We start from the raw sequence: 23,424 nt of genomic DNA, 5'->3' as shown, positions 1-23,424 counted from the left end.
AATTAGCTCACATACAAGATGATCAAAAGAACAAAATATACAACCCTAAAGAAATTGCGAATACTTTCGCAAGATATTACTCCTCACTCTATAATCTCAAGACCGATAACCTTATCCCACAACCCAACCCTAAGCTAATTAATTATTTCCTAAATAGCATATCTTTACCCCAAATCCCAGAGGATAAATTGATGGCAATAAATCAACCCATAAGCCATAAAGAAACCCAACAAATTATTCAGGCAGCAAAAAATAATAAATCCCCAGGACCAGATGGTATAACTAATGAATACTTGAAGCTATTCAACCAAATATTGTCCCCGCATCTATTATTAGTCTTCCAAAATATATTTGAAATGGGCAAAATACGAGAAGAAATGTTACAAGCGACTATAGTCCCCTGTTGTGAATTCCGCTCTTGGGCTCCCTCCGGTGGTTGTAAGTAGCACTTTTGTGAATTCTGCTCTTGGGCTCCCTCCTGTGGTTTTGAGTGGTATAGCTGCTTCTTGGATTTAGCATCAGCAGCTGCTTCCACTGATCGTCTTTCTGGCTCGGCTATTTTAGTCTGGCCTTATCCCTCAATCAATGCCAGTTGTCAATTGTTCCTGCTTGGAGCCATTGCTCTTTTGGATTTCCCTGACACTCTGACCCTTTCAGCAAAGATAAGTCCTTGCTTGTTCTTTTTGCAGTTCACTTGTTGTGGACTTATTGTTCAGCACATTCTATGTTTTGCTCATTTGTCCAGCTTATCAGTATGGATCTATTCAGCTAAGCTGGAAGCTCTGGGCAGCAGATTTTGCCCTCCACACCTTTAGTCAGGTGTGGAGATTTTTGCATTTCTCTGCGGTGGACTTTTTCTAGTTTTTATTACTGACCGCACAGTGTTCTTTCCTGTACTATCTATTTAGCTAGAAGTGGCCTCCTTTGCTAAATCTTGTTTCATACAACGTATGTCATTTCCTTCTCCTCTCACAGTCATTATTTGTGGGGGGCTGTCCTATCCTTTGGGGATTTTCTCTGAGGCAAGATATCTTTCCTGTTTCTACCTTTAGGGGTAGCTAGTTCTCCGGCTGTGACGAGGTGTCCAGGGAGTGACAGGAACATCCCACGGCTACTGCTAGTGGCTAGTGTTGTGTTAAGATCAGGAACTGCGGTCTGTATAGTTACCACCTGCTCAGAGCTAGTCGCATGTCGCTTCTAAATCACCAGTCCATAACAGTCCCCCTCCCCAAGCCAGGTAAAACGCCCGACCATCCAAGCAATTTCAGGCCAATATCCCTTCTAAATACTGACCTCAAGCTGTACTAAAAAATCCTAGCAAATAGACTCTCCGATGTAATCCCTTCCCTGGTGCACAGAGACCAGGTTGGATTTATCAAATCTAGACAGACATTGGATGGCACCAGACGAATGATTGACCTCATCCATGTGGTGGGGAGGGACCGGACGCCTTCTCTGCTCCTATCCCTGGATGCGGAGAAGGCGTTCGATCGGGTTCATTGGGGATACCTGTTTGAGGTTCTGGCCAGATTCGGATTTACAGGTAATATTGTTAAAGCAATCATTCTGCTATATTCTCACCCATCAGCGTCGGTTTCTGTCTCTGGAATGATGTCGGACAGGTTTACTATTACTAACGGGACGAGACAGGGGTGTCCGCTATCACCCCTTATATTCGCTTTGGTGATTGAGCCTCTAGCGGAGAAAATTAGATCACACTCGACGATCTCAGGAATTCAGGTGAATAAAATGGAACACAAAATAGGTTTATTTGCGGACTACATCATTCTAGCGTTAATAAACCCGACAGAATCATTACCGGCAGCAATGCAAATAATCGAATCATATACTAAAATATCATATTATAAGCTAAACGTATCTAAATGCCAGGTATTAAACCTAACCCCATTCACAAAACACCCGAAAATCTTTGAGAATAAATACCCTTTTAAATGGGAAAATGACCATATTGAGTATTTAGGTATTCGGCTGACACTCTCAGCAGATAAAATGCTATCATTGAATTATGAGTCTCTAAGGAAGAAAATCCAAACTGACATGTTACGCATGAAGAAACACGAACTATCATGGCTGGGCAGGATTGCATCGGTGAAAATGTTCATTCTCCCACAAATACTGTATTTGTTCCGCAATCTCCCCATCATATTCCCAATGAAAATATTAAAAGAGATTCAAGCAATGATTTTAAAATACATTTGGCAAGAGAGAAAACCCAGAGTCCAAGCGGACACGCTTTACATCCCTATGGGTAAGGGTGGCCTGGGATGCCCCTCGGTGGTCCGTTACTACAGGGCCGCATTATTCGAACAGCTACGATTCATGTGGAATAATGATGATGATCGGCACTGGATAGCAATTGAAAAACATCTGATGAGAACCTCCAATGTCTCAGCTTTTTACCATGCACATCAAGCTAAAGTCCCTAATAGAAACCTAAAAATGTCCCCAACAATAGACGCGGCTCTGGAGCTATGGAGTGTTGACTAATCAATTAGGCCTTATACAAACTGCATTCTTCAAAGCTCCCATAGAGACACTGGAGCATTGTATCCCGGACCTCAAACTTAAAAATTGGAATTTACCCAAAACCACCTCAATTGGGAACTTGTATGATGGGGAGGAATTAATTACTTTTACATCACTGCGAGATAAATACAATGTTCCTCAAAGGGATTTTTACAAATATTTGCAGATCCGGCATTTCCTAACTGAAAGGGAAAAACAGATACCTTCACCGCCATCTAAACTCTACTCTATGCTGATGAACCCGACATCACAGATTAGGGCGCTGTCCACAGGCTATGACTGTATGTTGGAGAATACCCTGCGCTCTCTAACTACATACCTGCAAAAGTGGGAAAAAGACCTAAACTGCAAATTCACACCGGATCAGTGGAGGGCATCCTTCTTAATTATTGGAAGCCAATCTAAATGTACAAACCACATAGAAAACACAAGGAAATTGTTATATAGGTGGTATTTCACTCCCAGTAGATTGTCTAGGATGTTCCGCAGTTCCCCAGACATGTGCTGGAGGTGTGGAGACCCCTGTGCAGACATGCTACATATATGGTGGAGTTGTGACAGAATTAGACGTCTGTGGGAAACCATACATCATCTGTTGTTCCAGATTTGTGGTATACCAGTGACTCTTAATGCACAGCAGGCGTTAATCGCTATTGATTTGGACTTGTTTCCCTATGAGTTCCGTACAGTGATTGTACATATTATTGTAGCTACAAGAATCAAAATTACTAGTTACTGGAAAGACTCCAAATGCCCCTCACTGTCCGAGGTTGTGTCACTGATCAACGAGAATTGCCTTTCAGAAAAAATAATCACTACATCTAATAATAATATAGCTCAATTTCATAAAAAATGGAACAATTGGTTATCTTTCCGTTTAAATACCATTATTAAATAACTTTGCAGATTCGCACAGAGAATGTGAATGGATAGTTGTTGTAATGTCACCATTTCCCCTATCCTCTTCCCTTCCCTAATCCCCATAACATTGTGTTAATTATTAAGAATTTAATGTCAATAAGATGTAATGCTCGACACAATTTGTAAATAAAAATTTATGTTTCAAAAGAAAATGTATTGAATCATTATATTAAATTATGTTTTAGTAAAATCTCTATTAATGTTTTTTTTGTCGGAGAAGGTAAGAATAAATTGTGTGGTGAAACAGGGGTGCCCTTTATCCCCGATACTTTTTATTTGTGTAATTGAACCTCCTTTAACTGCTTTTAGAAAGGATAAGGTAATTAATGTTTTTCTTATTCCTGAGAGTAGTAGTGACCAAGTTAAAGTTGTGGCTTATATGGATGATGTTACGGTTTTAGTGAGTGATACTAAAAGCATGAACAGGGTTTTAAGAACAGTTGAATGGTTTGGTGGGGCATCAGGTTTTAAAATTAATATGGAGAAATCTGGTGTTTTAACTGTTGGTAATTTTATCCTTGATTCTAACTGTAAACTGGCAAGATTATCTGAAGCTAAGATTTTAGGTATTTATTTTTCAGAATCAGGTTGCAATGTAAAAAATTGTGAATCTCTGCTGGAGAGAGTGAGAAAAAAGGTATCATTTTGGCAGCTGAGAGACTTAACCCTTGAAGGAAAGATTTTAATTATCAAACAGGTTTTACTCCCAATGTTCTTATACGTTTCTACTGTATTTATGCCACATAATAATATGATGAATAAAAATTATTAAAATATGTTTTAATTTATTTTAGAAATAAAAATGGAGAGCGTGAAGAGGGAGGAACTATATAAACCCAAAAGGAAAGGTAGTAAAGTGTTCCCAGATATAAGATCCTTCCTATGTGCAAAGTACATGGCCAGTTGTATCAGCACTTTATTGGGGCCTGAATCTAAGTTAAAATCCTTCTCTATTTATAATCTAGGTTTTTACATAAGGAATTATAAGTGGATGGACATGCTTTTAAATAGGCCATATAGGTTTTTACCCCCGGAAAATTATATTGTTTTAGAGAAAATTTTGAGAGATTTTAAGTTAAAAGAGGTCAGTTTTAGTATTCTTAAAAATCATAAAAAAATCTTAAAAGTTTTGGAAGAAAAAATAATAACTAGCCCAGTGGAATGGTTCTCATCAAAAATAGTAGATAACATCTGGATGAATGTAAATTATGGGTTTTTATCAAATGAGCATAGAGATTTGCTGTGGTGCATAGTTAAACACTGTTTGGCAACTCGTGAATTTCAGTACAGGCGTGGGCTAGTCCGGTCTGAACAATGTCCAAGACCCAGATGCACAGATGGAGAGACACCAATGCATTTGTTTTGGAACTGTAGTTTTGCACAGAGAATATGGCGGAAAGTGTGCAATCTGATAAAAGCTATAAGTTCAGTTAATTTTTAGATTTTAACAGAGTATTTTATGGGATGGGAATAAAGGAGGAGGATTTTAAGGTAGTATGGACAATTATCACATGTGTAAAAATGGCACTTTGGAAAGTAAGAAATATTTTAATTTTAAACATATTATAGTTCCAGCAGAAAAATGTATGAAGTTATGTTTAAGTTATTTATTTATGTACTTCTGGAAAGACAAATTATCATTGGGAATAAGAAAGGCAAATTAAATTTGGAAGCAAAGCGAATGGAATGTACTTGCCTTGTAATTGTGGCTGTTCTTGTAAAAATCTGTATTTTGGAAAAAGAAAATTTAAAATAAGAAATAAAAAATAACAAAGAAAAGATAAATTATACACAATGATGGATTTAAGTCTTTAAGTCTTTGTTTATGAAATTGGATTTAAGATTTTGTAGTCTGAGTGTAGTCTGAGTGTTTTTATGGGGCGAAAGAATGGGCTTTCCAGCTGACTTTGTTGGGAGAGTGAGGAGTTTCTATAAGGGTATTTGTAGTTGTGTTTTGATGAATGGTTATATGGGAAGGAGAGTGAATGTTTTTTCGGGGGTTCGACAGGGGTGTCCTTTATCTCCTGTGGCCTTTATTTGTACAATTGAACCTTTGCTTTGTATGTTGAGGAAAGATAAGGTGGTTTGGGGTGTGCAAGTGCCGGGTGGTGGGGGTAGGGTGTGGAAAGTCAGTGGTTACATGGATGATGTGTGTGTATTGTGCGATTCAGAGTGTTTGATGAGGCCGGTGAAGTTATTAGTGTCCTTTTTTTGTGGTGCGTCAGCACTTAAAGTTAATTGGGAGAAGAGTGAGTGTAAGGGTTTTGGAAATGGTGTCTTAAGTGGGGATGTTGGAGTGAATGTGGTTAATGGGCCTATTAAAGTGTTGTGTGTGAAGTTTTCAGAGAAGTTGGATGGGAAGGAAAGTTGGGATGATGCGAAAGAGAAGGTTGAGCAGAAGTTGTGTTTTTGGAGGTTGAGAAACCTTACATTGTTGGGAAAATTTTGTAGTTATTAAGAGCGTGGTGTTGCCGATTTTTTTGTATATAGCAGTAGTGTTTCCACCAGGGTATATGTGTGTGAGGAGTTTAAATAGGATTTTGTTTGTGTTTTTATGGAAATCAAAGATGGAGAGGGCTAGGAGAGAAATTTTGGTAAAGAGATTGGAGAAATGTGGGTTGGGTTTTCCAAATTTGGAAGTATTTTTTGGTGGAAATATTGATGTACAAAAGGTGTGGAAGAAAGTACGGATGGATGGTGTGATGAATAGGCAAAGTGAGATTGTGTGGCAGTCATTGCATGGAGTTTTACCAGTAAGAGAGTTTCAGAGAAATAGGGGTTTGGTGAGGAGTGACATATGTCCAAGAGAAGGTTGTTGTGGGAGTGAAAGTGTAATTCATGTGTTTTGGAATTGTCAGTATGCTAGAGATGTGATTGGAAGAATGGGTCCTTTGTGTAAAGAATTGTGTGGCGTGAGTTTTTTTTGTCTTTTGAGTTGTTCATGTTTGGTTTAGGGGTATGAGATGGAGTGAAGGAGAGAGTGTTGTGGCTAATGCTTGCATGTATAAAGGAACTATTATGAAATGTGAGAAATGTGTATGTTTTTAAGCGAAAGAATACTGAAGTTAAAAATACAGTGAAGGTAATTTTGGGGAAGAATTGTTGGTTTTTTATGGAATAAGGAACAGAAGGGGGAGGTGGATGCGGAGGGAATTTGGAAGATGAAAAAGTGGAGATACCTTGTAGATACTTCTTGAATGTTTTTTTTTTATGTTATACTGTGAATTTAAAAAAATGAATTTTCCAATGATGATGGGAGCAGCTTTTTTGTTTTGGATTTTACGCAGCTGTTTGGGGTATTTCTTTGATCTTGGATTTCTCGACCGTTGGATTTTCCCATCTCAGGGAAAAAAAAAATTCTGTTTTTATCAGTTTAATATCTGATATGTCCCCTATTTGAGGACCATGTATTAAATGGATTTTTAGAACAGGGAGAGGGAAAAAGAGCTTGCTCTGTCCACTCCACGCATTGACCGGTTATTGCAGTATCTCCGGGAACAGTGCACTCCTTCTCTGATCCGGCTTCCAAAAACTGATTGAATTGAAATCAGCGCAACTTGTGTTTTAACCCATGGTGTGAATTCTTTTCACGGTCAAACAAGCACATTTCAGATACCAAATGCAGCATTTTGCTCGATTTAACTTGACCATTTGAAACATTTTGTGTGCCTTGGCTTGCTTTCACCTATGTGTGTCAAGCATTATATTGCATTCAATATGTAATCAATCAATCAATCTGTCTTTACTGGTTGAAACAGGTGTGTTAAGATGTAGGCCTATATTAGGCCTTTGTTGAAAATATACTGTGCCATCTATAAAATTAGGCCCCGTGCTGTCAGTACTTGGTGTTTAAATTGAAGTATCCAATGAGTAGTTCTGCCATACATACCACATTTGTGACAGCATGAATTCTTTTGTAAAACATTGTCTCCCTCTTGTGGACCACCGACTTTTAAATGTGGTGTATTATATGTATTTTAAAAAAAGGAAAAATGGTGTCTGTGCTGATCTTGAATATGCTTGTCTTGTCCATCTACACCTGTGTGAGTATTCTAATGCTTTTGACCAATCAGGTGTGCTGCATGCAGTAGATAGAATCTGTGCACGGACTCACCTTTGTCATCCTATACTCCGGTGGAGAGAAGTCACTCATTGTTCAAATGAGCAATCCTCACGTTCCTTTTGTTAATATTATTTGCTTTCTTCAGAGTTATTTTCCGGATCTGTGGTATTCCCACGGACGGGAAAGGATACATTTTTTGTTAAATTTTGTGAGGATGCAAGTGGTATTGGTGGTCAATGGCACCCCCCATCGAGTTTCCTTATTGGCAGAGAGCGGGGGCGGCTCTTCTATCCGGACATGCCCCTCTTCTGTCGAAAATGCATGAGGTTCGGTCACATCTATGAGAACTGCACTGAAGAGGTGGCATGCTACAATGGACTGCACTAATGATATGGTGTGTAACATCTGTCGGGTCCCAAGTCATTCTTTTTGGGAGTGTCCCTTGAAGAAAAAGGCTCAAACTTATGCTGAAATGCTGAAGCAACTGCCCATAGTGCTGAGGCGTTCCACCACTGCTCCCGCAGCAGCGTTCTCAACGCGGGGGCAGTCTTCCAGTACTCCAGTACCAGTTCCGCAGAAAAAATCTGAACTTACTGCTGAAACGTCTGCACCTGAGAAGTCTGCCAGCTCGCCTGCACCTGCTGCACAGGGGTGTTCTACTGGTGCTCCTGTGACTGCTGTACAAGCACAATCCTCTGATATTCCTGCAAGTAAGTCTATCAGTGCTCCGGCACTTTCTGCGCAGGGAAAAGCTCCTGCTGCACAAAAACCTCCAGCTGAGAAATCTGACCAAACTGAAAAAGGGGGTGCTTCACCTGATTGGTCTGCTGACCCTGATCTGGATGGCATGTTGGTGGTAGCAGAGGAAGGACCCTCTGACTCGGAGGATGAGGCAATGGAGCTGGAAACGCGAAGGAAAAGGAAGTCAGAGGATAGGCCTGAAGGTAATTTGGCCAAGAAGTCTTCCAAGAAGTGTCATTTGAAGCCAAGTATTCTACAATACAAGCCCAAACCTCCTGCTGCTCCTCCTGAGGAGCCGAGGCCTTCAGATTCTGTGAATATCTTTTTTTCAGATTCTGAGGTGCAGAGTCTATTAACACCTGTAGGTTTTATGTCCAATTCTGACAACAGTGTGACCTGAACTGTCTCATCATTACCTCATCCATTAAAATCGCCTCACTCAATGTGAGGTGTATAAAGAGCCCTACCAGGAGGGCTGCTTTGTTGTCCTACCTGTCAACAGTGGACTGTGATATTTTTGTGTACAAGAATGCCACATTGATTTTGATATAAATTATACAGACTTACAGAATGATTGGACTCACGGGCCCTCCATCTGGTCCGGGGATAATGAAAATCATTCCTCTGGCATTGGGGTGCTCTTTAGATCGCATGACTTTAAAATCAACTCTTTTGTGGATATTTTTTCTGGACATGCTCTTTTTTAAATGTCAGTATTAAAGGTGCAGATTTTAGACTCTTGAATATTTATGCTTCTCCTGAGAAAGAAGAGAGGCACCAGTTGTTTGAGTATGTGCAATATTACTTACCTGGTTCGTCGCCCCTGATGTTCTGTGGTGACTTTAATTGCATTCTGCCTGGTGAAGGGAGAAGTGGGAGTTCCAGTGCACCTAAAAAAGATAAAACAGAGAAACAACTGAAAGATATATTAACTGACTTTTGTCTTAGAGATACCTGGAAAGAGTTGCATAGTAATAACCCCGGTTATACTTGGGAGAATCTTTCTTCCAAGTCTCGTATTGATTTTATTTTCCTGTCCCAATATGTGAATGTTAAATCTGTTGTTTTAATCCCAAACAGTTTTTCAGATCTTAAAATGCTACTATCAGAGTTGGAGTTGCCTGGGCTTGTTAAAGCAAGAGGAGTCTGGAGGTTAAATACGACATTGCTGCAAGATCCTACGGTAATTAATTATTTAAGAACAAAACAAAAAAACTTTTCAACTCTGCTAGACTGGTGGGAATACTGTAAAACAAAGATAAAAAGTTTCTTTGTAAAAGTCAGCATAGTCAAAGCTAGGGAAAAAGCTGCTGCTAGGGGTTGAGTTCCCGCCTCTGCACAGGGGGAATCTCGAGCCATCTCCGCTGCAGTCTCCCATTCTTCTACTGCCACAGTGGAGCCTGCTCAGCGGAGGCGTTGGTCCCAGTGTCTTGCTCAGTGCAAAGTCTTGCTGACACTGTGCAAAGGGTTACTGCTGCCTTTCCAGTTTCTGCCATTGTAGCCAGTACTGGTCAGCGGCGAGCAGACGTCTTTGGGACTAAGTCCTACTTTTCCCCTTCTGAGCATGCCCAGGGTAAGATCTCTCATTGGAGATCAAGACTCACATGCTCAGCTACTGCAGCAACTCCCATTGGTCCTTTAGGAAGGTCCTGAAGTTGCTGAAGTTCTGTGGCATCCTCCCATTGGTCCTTCTGGGAGGGTCCTGTAGTTGCTGCAGCTATAAAAAATTTGCATGACCGCACGGCCATGCGCTAGTATCAATCTAAGTTATGTGCTTTGCACCAGTGTGGTTATCTGTGTATGTATTCAGGGACCCGGCTGAAATAAGTCCCTACAATACCAGCACCTCCGGTGAGTAGATTGTGTGTTGTGTATGTATTCAGGGACCCGGACGAAATAAGCACCTAGAATACCGGCACCTCCGGTGAGGAGATTGTGTGTTTGCATGACCACTGACTGCTATCAGCTCGGCAGTTAGCTTGTGCTCCTGTGAGTCTAACGGGGCACAGTGCTTTACTTTCATGGCTACTCTGTGAACTAATAGAGCTAGCTTATACTGCCAAATATTGCCACCATTCACTAGCAGCAGGTTCCTCCTGTACGGTGGACCCCGGGCTGCAAACGCACCAATAATAAACTTCTATATTTACTCGGTGTGTTCCGCTAGCCCTAACATAATACTAGCGCCAGGGTCTGGCTAGTAAATGGCGGACGATCAGCGTCTACAGTGATACATCCAGCAGCGGGAGGGTAGGTTGGAGGCTCTAGAATGCACAACCTCAGCTGTGCATGTTACCGCAGTTGCTGTTCAGGCTGCTAGTGTAGCTGCAGCCAGTTTGTCCTCTGCCACCCCTGCTCTGACTTTATCCCATCTCCCGCTTCCAGACAAGTTTGCTGGTGACAGTAAGCAATGTCGGTGATTCGTGAGTCAGTGCTCCATACATCTAGAGCTCATGGCTGCATGTTTTCCTATGGAACGGGTGAAAGTGGGTTTTATCTTATCCCTTTTGACGGGCAGGGTGTTGGAGTGGGACCGTGATGATTGTGTGGTGCAGAGAGCTCCTCTATTCCTGGACTCTCTGAAACAGGTCTTTTTAGGACCTTGTGTCACCCATGATACGGCGCTCCAACTGTTGGCAATTACGCAGGGTTCGTCCATGGTCAGCCAGTTCGCCATCCAATTCCGGACTCTGGTCTCACAGCTGGAATGGCCGGATAAAGTTCTTATTCCGGTGTTCTGCAAAAGACTGGCAGACCATGTGAAGGATGATTTGACAACCAGGGAAATTGCCACCACACTGGAGGAGCTCATTACAATATCTACCCCTAGTGACCTCCGTTTTAACGAGAGGAGGTTAGAGCGAACCAAGTGTAGGCAGAGGTTCCAGCTTGCTTCCACCTTCGCCAGACCTCTTCCGTTCAGGAGTCCGACTCCCATGAGGCCATGGAGGTTTCTCGAGCTGGACCTACGTCCTGAGCCGCTCAAGTACCCGTGGTTTGTAATATTTGCCAACAGTTAGGACATTATGCTAATAAATGTCCACAGTAGTCGGGAAAACGATCGCGTCTAGTAACCATTGGAGGTGGTTCACTAGACACAGCGGCATTTTCCTCCAAGCTGTCCTTTAAAGGGACAATCACTTTAGGCTCATCCACTCTAACAGTCGAGCTTTGTGTGGACTCTGGAGCAGAGGGGAATTTCATGTCCTCTGCTTTTGCTCTGCACCATGCAATACCTATGGTGATGCTCGCCAAACCGGTGACTGTTAGAGTAGTGAATGGGTCGACACTGCCCTCACAAATCATACACCAGTCTGTCCCTTTCACATTATCCATGTCCCCTTCCCACCAGGAGATTATTTCCCTTCTTGTCCTTCCCGAAGTAACGGACGAGATTCTTCTGGGAATACCCTGGCTCCGTTTCCACTCCCCACATATTGAGTGGACCTCAGGGAGGATATTGGGTTAGAGTGGATCCTGTAAGGGCAGATGTGTGAGGGAGTGCGTTCAGTTTTCCACTACTGAGATACCCGTAGATCTTTCTTCCCTTCTCAAGTGCTATTGGTCCAATGCAGACGTCTTCTCCAAAAAGGCTGTGGAGACCCTTCCGCCTCACTGCCCCTATGACTGTCCTATTGATCTCATGCCTGGAGCAGAACCTCCTTGGGGACGGGTCAATCCCCTCTCTCTCCCGGAAATGGAGGCTATGTCCCAATATGCTGGGGCGGGATTTTTCTTCGTGCAGAAGAATGGAGAATTACGCCCATGCATAGATTACAGGGGTCTTAACGCCATCACCATCTATATATATAATTGTCTAAGGGTTTTTCTGTCTGTCTGTCTGTCCTGGAAATCCCGCGTCTCTGATTGGTCGAGGCCGCCTGGGCGCAGTATCAACGTAGATGTCATAATGGAAATCCCGCACAGCATGGCGACGATGATGTCATAAAGGTTGCCTCAACCAATCAGCGACGGGCACAGTCTGCCGCGAATTCGCCTCGACCAATCAGCGACAGGCACAGTATTGACGTAGATGTCATAATGGTTGCCATGGCGACGATGATGTCATAAAGGTTGCCTCGACCAATCAGCGACGGGCACAGTCTGCCGTGAATTCTGGAATCATCATTGTCCATATACTACGGGGACATGCATATTCTAGAGTACCCGATGCATTAGAATCGGGCCACAGTCTAGTTAAGAATAAGTACCCATTGCCTGATTTCTGAGCTCTTTGATAGGCTACGGGGAGCAAGGGTATTTACCAAATTAGATCTTCGGGGTGCTTATAACATAATTCGCATCTGTGAGGGGGAAGAATGGAAGACGGCTTTTAATACCAGCGATGGGCACTATGAATATCTGGTGATGCCCTTCGAGCTCTGTAATGCCCCAGCTGTTTTCCAAGACTTTGTCAACAATATCTTCCGGGATATGCTCTCCACCTCGGTCGTAGTCTATCTGGATCATATTCTCATATTCTCTCCAGATATTGACTCCCACCGGAGAGAGATGTTGGCAGAGTCTTCGACATCTTACGGGCAAATTCCCTCTATGCAAAGTTGGAGAAGTGTATATTTGAGCAGGAGTCTTTACCACCCTGGGCTATATCATCTCCGCCCAGGGATTGGCTATGGATCCTGCCAAACTACAGGCTGTGATGGACTGGCAAGAACCCCATTCTCTTAAAGCGGTGCAGCGCTTTATGGGGTTCATTAACTTTGGTAGCTCCCTTGGTAGCCCTCACCAAGAAGGGAGCAAATCCCAAATTGTGGTCTTAAGAGGTCTCCAAAGGCTTTCTCTTCTATTAAGTCTCATTTTGCTAGCACTCCCATCTTACATCGTCTCGATGTTGATAAGCCATTTATAATGGAGGTGGATGCCTCATCCATTGGTGCTGGAGCAGTCCTCTTCCAAAAGGATGCTCAAGGTTGGTAGAATCCCTGCTTCTTCTCCTTCAAGACCTTCACACCAGCGCAGAGGAATTATTCCATCGGGGACAGGGAGTTGCTAGCAATGAAGTTGGCCTTCTCAGAATGGAGACATCTTTTGGAGGGGGCTCGCTTTCCCTTCCAAGTCTTCACTGACCACAAAAATTTGGTATACTTACAAAGAGCCCAGCGGCTAAATTCTCATCAGGCCAGATGGTCCTTGTTCTTCTACCGGCTCCACTTCACCTTCCATTTTCTCTCTAGGGAGAAGAACATTTGTGCTGATGCTCTCTCTCTCTCACTCTGTTGTGTCTTGAGGAGGAAGGGGGGCCTCGGCTTATTGTCCCTTCTGAGAGCCTGAGAACCGTAGCTCCAGTTTTGCTAGAGTAAGTGCCTCCGGGCAAGACTTTTATACCTACTAATTTGCGACCGGAGGTTCTCTTTCGGGTCCACTCCTCCAGGGTGGGTGGACATTTTGGGACAAAAAGGACATCTGAACTGCTAGCGAGGACGTACTGGTGGCCGCATATGGTCCGTGACGAGATTATATTCGGGCATGTGTCTCCTGCGCCAAAAATAAGTCACCTCGACAACGGCCACCTGAATTACTTTATCCCTTGCCGGTGGCAGACAGGCCCTGGGAGATGGTTGGGATGGACTTTGTGGTGGGCTTGCCCAAGACTCGTGGCTGTACCATCATTTGGGTTATCACCGATCATTTTTCTAAAATGGTGCACTTGGAAACGCTTCCACGGCTACCTTCTGCACGGGTTTTGGCAGCTTTGTTTATAATACACATCTTCCGTCTACACGGTATGCCGGACAAAATCGTCAGTGATCGGGGTCCCCAGTTTGCGCCTCGGTTCTGGAGAGAGCTTTGTCGTCTTCTCAGCATTGAGTTAAATCTCTCTTCTGTCTATCATCCTGAGATAAATGGGTTGGTAGAGAGGGCCAACCAGACCTTGGTCATATATCTGCGACATTTTGTCTCAGCCAGGCAGGATGACTGGGCATCCTTGCTATCGTGGGTGGACTTTGCGCTGAACAACGCTGTAGCCGACTCCACTGGACAGACCCCATTCCTCCTTAACTATGGTCAGCATCCGCGGGTACCTGTGCCTATGTCCGTGTGTTCCGCCGACTCTAGAGTGGCAGACTGGGCTGTGGAGGCACAGGACATTTGGGACCGCACTCAGAATGCCATTCAGACCTCAAAGGAGAGAATGAGGTCCTCCGCTGATGCACATCGGCGCCCTGCTCCGACCTTTTTAATCAGAAAACTATAGACCAGTCTTTTATTAAAGACTAGACTGTGGCCCGATTCTAATGCATCGGGTATTCTAGAATATGCATGTCCCCGTAGTATATGGACAATGATGATTCCAGAATTCGTGGCAGACTGTGCCTGTCGCTGATTGGTCAAGGCAACCTTTATGACATCATCGTCGCCATGGCAACCATTATGACATCTATGTTGATACTGTGCCCGTCGCTGATTGGTCGAGGCGAATTTGCGGCAGACTGTGCCCGTCGCTGATTGGTCGAGGCAACCTTTATGACATCATCGTCGCCATGCTGTGCCCGTCGCTGATTGGTCGAGGCCCAGGCGGCCTCGACCAATCAGAGACGAGGGATTTCCAGGACAGACAGACAGACAGAAAAACCCTTAGACAAGAGAAAAACCCTTAGACAATTATATATATAGATGCCTTAAATTCATTAAAATACAGCCTAGATCATGGAGATCAAGAACAGTTATGCACTGAAGTCACTTTTCCTGAAATTGATGCTGCTATCAAGAGTTTCTCTTATGGGAAAACCCCTGGTTCTGATGGTTTGCCTGCAGAATTTTTTCGTGAATTTTGGAATGTTTTAAGGCCTGACTTGCTTTCAGTTTTTAAAGAAGCTTTTAAGTGTGATGTCCTGCCATTATCATGGAGAAGCAGTCTGGTATCCCTGATCTTTAAAAAAGGAGCCAAATCCCACCTGGCCAATTGGAGACCGATCACACTGTTAAACGTAGACTACAAGTCGATGTCCAAAGTTCTGGTGAATCGTTTTAAAGGGGTTTTATCTAAAGTTATTTATGAAGATCAGGTATGTGGAGTGCCGGGAAGAGGGGTTGCTGAACACTTCAATACCATCTGAGATGTGATCTGGTATCAGCAGTCTAGAAGGCAAGACTTGGCAATTTTATCGCTGGATTCTCAAAAGGCCTTTGATCGTGTGTCTCATCAGTTTTTATGGTTGGTTTTAAGAAAAATGGGCTTCCCCTAAATTTTTAGTAAGCAAGTGGCACTTTTGTACAAGGACTCTTTTAGTAAAGTTTTAATTAATGTTTTTTTGTCAAAAGAAGTTTTCTTGCACTCGGGTGTAAAATAAGGCTGCCCATTATCGCCAGTGCTGTTTATATGTGCAATTGAGCCTCTCCTATCCATGCTGAGAGAAGATAAAGTGGTCAAAGGTGTCCCTATCCCTGGTGGCCATGGACAATATGTTAACGTATTGGGTTATATGGATGACATTACTATTTTTGTTCGTCCCCTGTTGCATTAAGGAGAGCTATAAGAACCACACATTTTTTTGTGAAGCCTCAGCCTTTAGATTAAACATTGAGAAATGTGATTGTTTTGCCCGAGGAAACTGGTCTGATGTGTCCATCCCTGACTTATCAATTCAGTCAGAAAAGATTTAAATTTTAGGAGTTATTTTTGACCAACATAATAACGGCACAAAGAGCTAGGACGTGGTAAGAGTGAATGAAGGTTCAGAAGAAAATAGACTTCTGGAAGTTGAGAAAATTGACAATTGAAGGCAACATCTTAATTATTATATTAGGATGTATGACTTGGAATCCTTTGATATACTTACACTGAAAAATCCAAGGAAATTGCTTCAACAAATAAGAAAGCGAGAAGTCACAATGCCCATAAGCTATTATTCATTCAACAGAGTGGCAAAAGTATGGAAAATAGTAAATGCACCTTATTTAACTAACCAACATAAATACATAGCCTGGATGATTGTGTAGGATGTCTGCCAACCCGTGATTTTCAGTATAAACGAAGACTGAGTAATATTCAGACTTGTCCTAGGTATCAGTGCAATAATGATGAAACTACTATGCACTTTATCTGGAACTGTGACTTTGCACAGCAAGTTTGGAAGCAATGTGGTGAGCTTTTAAAATTTGTATCTGGTCTTAATTTTTTGAGTCAGGAAGTGGTTTATATGGAATTTTTTTAAACGTGGCTAAAGAAAAAGATAGAGTTTTATGGTGCACACTAAATTGTGTCAAAAATGCTTTGTGGAAGACCCGAAACATATTGGTGTTCAAAAAAGACCACATAGAAGTCAAAGATTGCATCAGACTGGCACTAAGTGAACTGTATATGTACTATCTTCTTGACGTGAAGAAGCTTGGTAAGAAAAGAGCCCTAAGTATATGGAATTATCACCTATGGAAGATGTTATTTTAAAGTTTTGAAGAAAAACTAAAGACTATGATATAGTAAATATAAACACAAAAATCTGTTCTTCTCAGTTTACTATCTGATACGTCCCCTATTTGGAGACCATATATTAAATGGATTTTTAGAACAGGGAGATGGAAAAGAGCTTGCTCTGTCCACTCCAAGCATTGACCCATTATTGCAGTATGTCTGGGAACAGTGCACTCCTTCTCTGATCCGGTTTCTAAAAACAGATTGAATTGAAATCAGCACAACTTGTGTTTTAACCCATGATGTGAATTCTTTACAGGGTCAAAGAAGCACATTTCAGATGCCAAATGCAGCATTTTGCTCGATTTTACTTGACCATTTGCAACATTTAGTGTGCCTTGCCTTGCTTTCACCTATATATGTCAAGCATTGTATTGCATTCAATATGTAATCAATCAATCTGTCTTTACTGGTTGCATGTAGGCCTGTATTAGGCCTTTGTTACAGTGTTGGAAATATACTGTGCCATCTACAAAATTAGGCCCCGTGCTGTCTGTACTTGGTGTTTAAATTGAAGTATCCAATGAGTAGTTCTGCCATACAAACCACTTTTGTGACGGCATGAATTCTTTTTTAAAATATTGTCTTCCTCTTGTGGACCACCGACTTTTAAATGCGGTGTATTATATGTATTTTAAAAAAGGAAAAATGGTGTCTGTGCTGATCTAGAATATGCTTGTCTTGTCCATTTATACCTGTGTGAGTATTCTAATGCTTTTTACCAACCAGGTGCGCTGCCTGCAGTAGATAGAATCTGTGCACGGACCCCTCACATGCTGCCACAATGGGCCATTGTCCATTGTCTCCAGAACCCTCACGTGTCACAATGGTCCCTTGGCCTATAAAAGGCAGTGTGATGGCCGCCCTCTTCAGTCTGCTGTTGGAGCATCAGCAGACCACATGGTAGGGGGGTCTACACCCAGCTTCAGGAGAACTGGGAAGACAACTGCTCGCCTGTCTGTTTATTTAATTTCCCTCTCGCTCTCCCTCTTTCTCGCACTCAGTTGCAAACTTTGGAACAAAAGGGGGATGGAGGGTGTGGTAAAATAGGTGAAGTTATGCAGATTCAAAACGCGTTGCTCACAGCTTGAACACACACACAGCAGAACTGTCATTGAGAATGCATCCAGAGTTTCTAGAAATGTCTTCCCCGCGGCAATCTTTTGTTCTGTCTCCACAATGGGTGTCAGTTTTAGGCCTTGGTATGGCAGAAGTGGCAAACCATTTCAGGTTATCACTTCTCAGCCTTTTGGCTAAGATCGGGGTTTATTGCCCCAGTCTCGGCTGGAGGGTGCGGTACGCAGAGGGTGACCTTTGGCGTGTATCGAGTGGTGATCGTGCTTTGGGCATTTTTGATCGACAATGGCTGCTATTCGAAATACAGTGAGGCTGGAAGTTGAAGTTGGACACAGGTATCAATTGGGTCTTGGCTATATATGCAATGACATAATCATCAGACTGGCAGGATTCGATTTGGATCACGTGTGTTGTATCCAGGAATTTGTTTCTTCAGGTAAGTTTGATGTGTCCTTTAACCGGGAGGAGGATAGTCTGAATTTTTATTAGTACCTAAAGGAGAAAAGAGGGGATGCGGTGTTGAATCATATCCAAGTGAAGGCCCTTTTTGCTGAGGTAGAAAAGCCATTGATAGTACATATGTACAATCCATTTGTAGAGTCATCTTTGGTCAAAGCTTTTTTGTCCAGATACTGTTCTGCCATCAGAGGGGGTGTTCAGCAAAAAAATGTATTTGGTGTGTTCAATGGCAATGTGAAGTACTTTGTATGGTTTAAGCCCTATCCTGAAGGTATTGGCGGAATTATGCACCCCCCTGCTAATTTCTCTATCGAAGGAAATAAAGGATTTATCCAGGTTAACCGTCTTTTTGTAGGTAATGTTTCAGGTATGGTCATGTTAAGGAGCAGTGTACCCATGGAAAGACAAGCCAAAATTGTAAACATGTTGGTCATGAAGATGGAGACTGTCCATACATGTAGAAATTGTCCTGGCCTGGGCAGGCAGAGTATGGTGGACAGGCTGAATAGGAGAAGATGGGAGGCCAGAGAAGAAAGACGTGGGGAGTTGCAGGCCCTAGATGGCAAAAGCCGGGCTGAAACTGTTGGTGGTGGGGAGGCCGCTACAGCGGTCATGGCCGCTCCCATCAGCCCTATTGTTAATGTGGTAGAGGCCTCAGGTGCAAATCAGCTGCAAGTGACGTCTTGTGTTGTGGAATACTCCAAGGTGCAGAATATGGAAGTGAGTCCCAGTGAGAACATCCAGGAGTATGATAGTCCAGAAGAAATGGAGGCTGGGGCAGTTTCTGAAGATGCAGATAATATTCAGTGTTCCTCCTCTCCAGGGAAGATGGTGACTGTTGGGAGGCATAATTTAATCATGCAGAAATTTGTAGCAGCGAAGAAAAAGGCTGGGAAAACAGTGAAGAGATTAAAAAGCACTGAGAAACGAAGACACTTTTCATTCCCAGAACCCTTTTGATCCATTATTGACGGATTCTGATGTGGACTCTCATGGCTCAGATGGCTATAAAACTGCACCAATATCTCCCAGTGAGGGTTTTCTCAGTGAGGCAAAAGTAGCTGAATACCTGATGTTTATGTTCCTTTCTCTGGGTCTGATAAGCGGCCTCTATATCATTGACATTTCACTATGGTGATGCATTTGAAGATCGTTTCTCTCAATGTCAAGATGTTTGCTTCTGCAGCTAAGAGGCCTGCCGTCTTGGACTTTTTGGCCTCTAAGGGCAGTGACGTCATTTGTGTGCAGGAATGTGGGCTCTCTAAATCCCCTAAAAAATCAGGGTGGCAGGGTGAAATTTATTGGTCTTTTTCGAACATTAATCGGAATGACGGAGTGGGAATTTTGATCCAAAATAAAGACATTTGCATTAAGCAGTCTATTGTAATTGAGGAGGGGAGATGTATCTGATTATTGTTGGACTTCCGAGGCTGGGTATTCAAGATATTTTGCATATATGCAAATGCGGAGAAGAGAGAACGTTTGCTACTGTTTGAGAAGCTGAAGTTTTTTCTACATGGGAAAGTCCCAGTTTTGATTGCAGGGGACCTCAATTGTATATTGCATAAACAGGCAAGAGCGGGCTCTGAGTCTAAAGTTGATGTGACAGGAAATCTGTAGAAACGTATGATAGAACAAAGCAAAGTCCAGCTCACCATAGTCGACATCTCTGAATATTCGGAGCACGGAACCGCTGTGTCAGGGCGTGGAGGGATCAAAGAAAAAAGAAAAATCCAGCTCAACGAAATAGTGAAAAAAACGTGTCGTTTATCTGTCACCAGAAACGCGTTGATACTGTTTTTATTTCTGTTGTTGCTGATGTTTTTATCCTCCACATATACTATTGAAGTGAATAAAGGAACGACACGTTTTTTTCACTATTTCGTTGAGCTGGATTTTCCTTTTTTCTTAGAAACGTATGATGTCTGACTTTTCACTGCAGGACTTTGTTGCTGGGGTGCCTGGTCCATTTACTTATCATGCAGATGATAGGCTTACAGACTCAAGGCTGGACTATTTTTTTTTCTCTAGCGGTGCTGGAAAATGTGTGAACTATTGGCAAGAAAGAGTTAGTTTTTCAGATCATGAGTGTTTTTCGGGGTGTTTGAGGAGAATGGTTTTGCCTATGGTAAGGGGAGGTGGCGTTTGAATACGAGTATTTTGGATGAGGGGAATGTTAAAAATGCTTTTGTTAAAAAATATATGTTTTTTGGGTAAGAAAGAAAAGGTGTTTTGAGGATGTTGTGGCGTGGTGGTTGTGGGTTAAATCTAAGATTCAGGGGGTTTTTTTAGGAAAATTGGGTATGCAAGAGCGAAGGAGAAGAGATTGCTATTTTCTAATTATAATAGGAGATTAGCCTTTTTGCATAAATGTTGTACTGCTGGGGTGGATGTGAAGAAGGATTTGGAGAAAATAAAGAGAGAGATGGATGACTGGATTATAGAGCCGGGGAAGAGATTATTTTTGGTCCAAGGTAAAATATAAGAAAGAGGATGAAAAATGTACGAGTTTTTTCTTTCAAAAGTTGTGTAGTGGGAAGCAAGAGATGAATGTGGTATTGAATGATAGTGCAGAGGAGTTGTGCGGGGAATCAGTTTTGAGGGAGGTGCGTGATTTTTATGAACGTTTGTATGAGGAGAAGAAATGTGAACCTGGGAGTGAGAGAGTTTTTTAATGGGATACAGAATTTTGTTTCAGAGTATGACAGGATGGTGTTGGTGGATGAGATAGGACGGTGTTGGTGGATGAGATAGGACGGTGTTGGTGGATGAGATTGGAGAGAATGAGTTGTATGATGTGATAAAGAATTCTCCTTGAAATAAATCTCCTGGATTGGATGGAATTCCATGTGATTTTTATGTTAAATACTGGGATGTGGTGGGTCATGAGTTGTTAGAGGTGATGAGGTTATTGTTTGCAGGAAGAAGGATGCCTGGTGCAATGAAGGAAGGGGGTGACAGAAGGATGCTAGTGAATTGGAGGCCAAAAACTTTATTGAATGCGGATAACAAGTTATTTGCAAAGCTTTTAGCTTGTCGTATGAAAGCATTTATTGGCAGTGTGATTGGGGAGGAACAGGTATGTGCTGTACCAAAGAGGAGGATTCATGAAAATATTGAGTTTGTGAGGGATGTTTTGGAAGATTGTAAGAGTAGGGGTAAGGGTGTGATTGTTGGTGCGTTGGATTTCGAAAAAGCGTATGATTGGGTAGTGCATGTTTTTTTGTTTGCTGTTTTAAGGAGGATGGGTTTCCCAGATAGGTTGGTTAGAATAATCGAGGGTATGTATGAGGGTGCATGTAGTATGGTGCAAGTGAATGGTTTTATGACAGATTCTTTTAAGATCCGATCAGGTGTTAGGCAAGGATGTCCACTCTCGCCTATTTTGCTTATTAGCATGATAGAACCATTGTTACAAAGGATTAGGAAGGATAATGTGATTAAGGGTTTGTTGGTTCCCGGTAGTGATGGCAGGTGTGTTAAGGTTTTAGGTTACATGGATGATGTGTGTGTGCTGTGTGAGTCTGTGAGTGACTTTACAAGAGTGAAATTATTAGTTAATTTGTTTTGTATGGCATCTGAGTTTAAAATAAATTGGGGTAAGAGTAGTGTTGAGCATTCCGATACTGCAAGTATCGGGTATCGGCCGATACTTAGCGGTATCGGAGTTCCGATACCGAGATCCGATACTTGCCGCGTATCGGATACTGGAATCGGAAGTTCCCAGATTCAAACTGCACGAATTCAGCCAATGAGAATGATTCCAAGTGTGGGCACATCCTGTTCAGCATGGAGGGCATGAAACTACTGGCATGGCTGTGATTGGCTGCTGAAATGATGTCATGATGCAGTTTAAAAGTCGCTGGCTCCATTTTGCGCTCACTCTGCTGTGAATTCAGTTAGTGACAGGATGCTGTTTGCTGACTGAGGGCCAGTTTAGAGATAGCGATTTGCTTCTTTGTGCTTTTCAAAGGCTAATTTAGCGACCGCTGTGTTCACCTACTAATCACCTTGCTTTTGCCTTGTAGCGCTGTTTTCACAGCGATCTGCAAGGTCTGTGTGTGTGTGTGTGTGTGAGTGCAGCCCACTCTCTAGTCTGAGTGCAGCCATAGGCCATCCGTAGCTGGTTGTATTCAGTTCAGGGAGGGTGGTTCATTGCCTCATACTGTTCTTTTTTTTTTTTTTTCAAGTAGTGTAGTCTGCTTCACATTTTTTCAAAAAATTCCTATTAGTGTCTTTCCACCCGTCTCCAGCTAACTTGTGGAAAAACACTACATAGGATAACGTAGAGGAGGGTTTTTGGGCCTTGCAGCGCCGTTTACGGCTGTCTGCACGGTCTCCGTGTGACTGCAGCTCTCTCTGTTGTCAGTTCAGCCCCCAAAAAATAAAAATAAATAAATAATAAAGTTCACCAAACACACCAGTGACACCACTTAACATTTGTGTAGGCCACATTAGCTCATATTAAAGTCTAGTCCACACGTTAGAAAGTTAGTGTTTCTTATACCTGTTAGGAGTTGTTCAGGAATAAGCACACAAAGCCGTTAGTACTTTTCTGCTTATCTTTATCAGTGAACCAAGATGAAGAAGGCAGTGAGTAAGGCACGTGGGCGCGGAGCAGGGAGAGGACGTGGGGATTCTGTGCCTGCTGCGGGCACCGGTGACTCATCAGCACCCACTTTCACCAGGGAACAGTCCTTCATGCGCAGCTTTGTCGCAGAGCGCCATACACCGCTGCTGCGTGAAGAACAAATTGAAGCCGTTGTCGGATGGATGGCAGCTAATGCATCAACTTCAATTAGTGCCACATCCTCTCAGACACAGAGCACTGGAGAGCAGCCATCTGTCTCTTCACCACCTGCCAAATTGCCCAGGCAGACAGAGATCCCAGGACAGGAGCCGTCTCTACTTCTGTTCTCTGAATCTCTTGGCTTGGAAACAGGGGGCCAGCCAAGCAGCATTGGAGAAATGGAAGAAGAGGCAGGGTGCAGTGATGCCCAACCGCTTTTTCTCTCTTCCTCTGAAGAGACGGGTGGGCCAGTGCCTCCGGTCACCACATCGCAGGACGCATCCGCTGATGACACTCAGGTGCCACTTTCTGGTGCGTGCTCTGCTGCTGAGACTACCCAGGAGGAGCAGTTGGGGGCAGAGGGTAGTGTAGATGATGAGGTCCTTGACCCAT

At 42.8% G+C, this 23,424-nt stretch overlaps 2 non-coding genes across 2 annotated transcripts; both read left to right on the top strand.

The window, feature by feature from the left end:
• Window positions 1-6,794: 6,794 nt before the first annotated feature.
• LOC143770745 (U2 spliceosomal RNA) lies at window positions 6,795-6,979 on the top strand. Its single transcript, XR_013214720.1, has one exon. It is a non-coding gene; the product is annotated as a U2 spliceosomal RNA (small nuclear RNA).
• A 9,720-nt stretch (window positions 6,980-16,699) lies between these two features.
• LOC143770774 (U2 spliceosomal RNA) lies at window positions 16,700-16,885 on the top strand. The gene has a single exon (XR_013214732.1). It is a non-coding gene; the product is annotated as a U2 spliceosomal RNA (small nuclear RNA).
• Window positions 16,886-23,424: the final 6,539 nt, after the last annotated feature.

Source organism: Ranitomeya variabilis, chromosome 4 (genome assembly GCF_051348905.1).
Source record: "Ranitomeya variabilis isolate aRanVar5 chromosome 4, aRanVar5.hap1, whole genome shotgun sequence".
NCBI lineage: Eukaryota > Metazoa > Chordata > Amphibia > Anura > Dendrobatidae > Ranitomeya > Ranitomeya variabilis.
The sequence above is the reverse complement of the archived record's forward strand: the minus strand, read 5'-3'. Positions and strand labels throughout refer to the sequence as shown.